Here is a 2,708-nt window from a genome sequence, read left to right on the forward strand (position 1 = left end):
AAACAAGAAATAATCATGGTTTAAATATTATAAACAAAAGATTTAAAGTCAAGAAATGAATAATCAATAAAACCAAAAATGATACCAGACATCCTAAGATATCAAAAGAAGTCGAGTGAGGCGGAAATTCACTCCACAGATACAGTGGAACGTCGCATAAGTCTAAAAGGAATAACAACTGAAACAAAAGAAATAAGAAAGATAAACTAAACTTAGGAATCTTCTATTCTATAAATAAAATCTTCAAAATAGTGGACTTCGTCAGTCCAACAGAGATGCTCCAACTCCACGTTGCCTCTAATTGTAGTACGCAACTTGATCACTTGAGGGATCATCAGAGTAATTTTGATTGTCGCCAACACCTTGCGTGTAGTACGCTTCATCGGCTTGCGCTTCATCGTACTGTCCGTCATAGTAATCAATACCTGTAGAATAGTCTAACAAAAGATTGTACAAAAAGGAATGAGTTTCGTAAGAAACTTAGTAAGGCAAGTTAACTCATAACAGCATAGATAGCATATATCAGAACATAACAAGATGCAATGCAGTATGGAACAAATAATGTATGTATGCATCTAACCTCTATGTATGTTAGTCTCTATTGGCAGACATGCTTTAAGTCATAGCACCATACTTCTTTGGGTAGGTCACGCATACGGCTTCTGTTGGTAGTGGGTCCGGCATCCCTCAGGACATTCCATGGCTGGGGGTTAAGTCACCGCTCTCTCACATCACCATTTGGACTAAGTACTGGCGCATGTCAGGGTAAAGCCTAGCCCAATGCAAGTCATCTACTCAGTTACATCAACTCAGATCCAGATACTTCCATTCCTCCCCCTCTCGGATCGTTTCCGTTATCCTTCACACTAGAGTTAGCGTATCCGACTCTCTCAAATACGGATTCATCAACCCTATTGGTTATCCACATATGGTAAATGGGAAGCTCTCATGTCCTCTCACGGATATAACTCACCAGTCTCGAGCGCCCATGAGCCCAAGTCTAGTTTTATGCAACCCTCCAATAAATGGCCCCCACAATATGATTCACGTCCTCTCACGGATATAACTCACCGGTCTTAAGCTCCCGTGAATCACATTGCTACCACAGGTCGTTCAGTCTCAATACCCTTCCGATTCGGGTCTGATATAACGGGGACATCCTAGCCAAACACTGCTAGACAGCCCTAGGTATGACAACTAATGAATCGGGAAAGCGTCGATGGGCATCTTCGGAGAACATCCCATACTATTCCCTCTGATGTCCAAGGACAGAAGCGTCAAAAGGACACTTCCCAGTCCCAAACCATACCTAGTCAAACACATTCTCAGATCAGTCATGACATACACAACCAAAAATTCATCATATAAAAGAGAATGTAAAAGCATAATCCGATCAAGCAATAATAACATCTCATATAATTAAATAATGAAAAGAATACATAAACAAGTGCTACTGTACTTACAGTAGTATATCAGAAGTATAAAGTACAAGAACAGTAAGCAAACTCATAGTTTCAAAAAGTAGAAACCAGAGAGTATGCGATATCATTATGAAATAACTGTCCTTGCCTTGATTATCGCCGAAGATAATCCAAAGATCAAAGAGAGCAACTCCAAACTTAGCAAATAAACTCCTAACAATCATAGATACAACATTAGGCAAGATACCTAAAAGATCAAAGAGCAAACTAATCAAATCGGGCGAAAAACGAAGCTACTGACTCCTTTGGTCGAGTGCCTAGTCGACCAAGCAAGTCAATACGGAATTGTACAAACTGCTTTGGCCATAACTTCCTCATTTGAAGTCGGATTAATCCGAAATTCAAAGGGGAACTTCCTAGGATGTATTAGAATCATATGGGAAGGTAAAAACATCAAATCATGGTAAAAATATGGGTTCTTGATTTTACCCAAGAAATTAGGGTTTCAACCTTTATGGCTCCCCAGGAAAGGTTAAGATCACAGGATGAAAGGGAATTAATGTCACATCCCCCCGCCGGTACCCTATCTGGGTTACCCGGGGGGAGTGATCCATAGCCCAAAAGATCAAGTTTAGGAATGATCATATCCATTTAGCACAATAACATAGTCAAAAGCAAAAGCAAATCATTGTATTCTAATAAGTTAATAATAAAATTCAAGAAAAGATCTCAGAAGGATCACTAAGAATATCAGAGTGCGAATTAACAAGATACCAAATCAAAAGACATCTGTAGAGTATGGCGGAAATATACTCCACAACATATGCGGAAGGTAGATCGGAATCTAAGTAAAGCTCTAAGCTAATACAAGTAAAGTAAAAGATAAGTCTAGAAGAAACAAGAGAAATATAATCCACATCTTCAGTCGGCTCTTCTTCATCTTCTTCACCTTGCGCTTCCTTATATGGACCGTCATCGTATTCCAAACCCGCAAAGAAGTCTAACAACGAGATATGGTACAAAAGGAGTGAGTTACGAAAGAAACCCAGTAAGGCAGTTAAATCCATAATAACATAAATGACAGGATTTCAAAACAAAACATAAATGCAATATGGTATGAGACAAGCAATGAATGTATGAATCTAACTCTAGGTATGCTAGTCTCTATTGGCAGACATGCTTTAAGTCATAGCACCGTACTTCTTTAGGAAGGTCTGAACACACAACGCCTTTTGGTAGTGGGTCCGGCATCCCTCGGGACATTCCATGGCTAGGGTTTAAGTCACC

This window comes from Hakea prostrata, chromosome 6 (assembly GCF_041222555.1).
Source record: "Hakea prostrata isolate BN-2017 chromosome 6, UWA_Hpros_2, whole genome shotgun sequence".
NCBI classification, from domain to species: Eukaryota; Viridiplantae; Streptophyta; class Magnoliopsida; order Proteales; family Proteaceae; genus Hakea; species Hakea prostrata.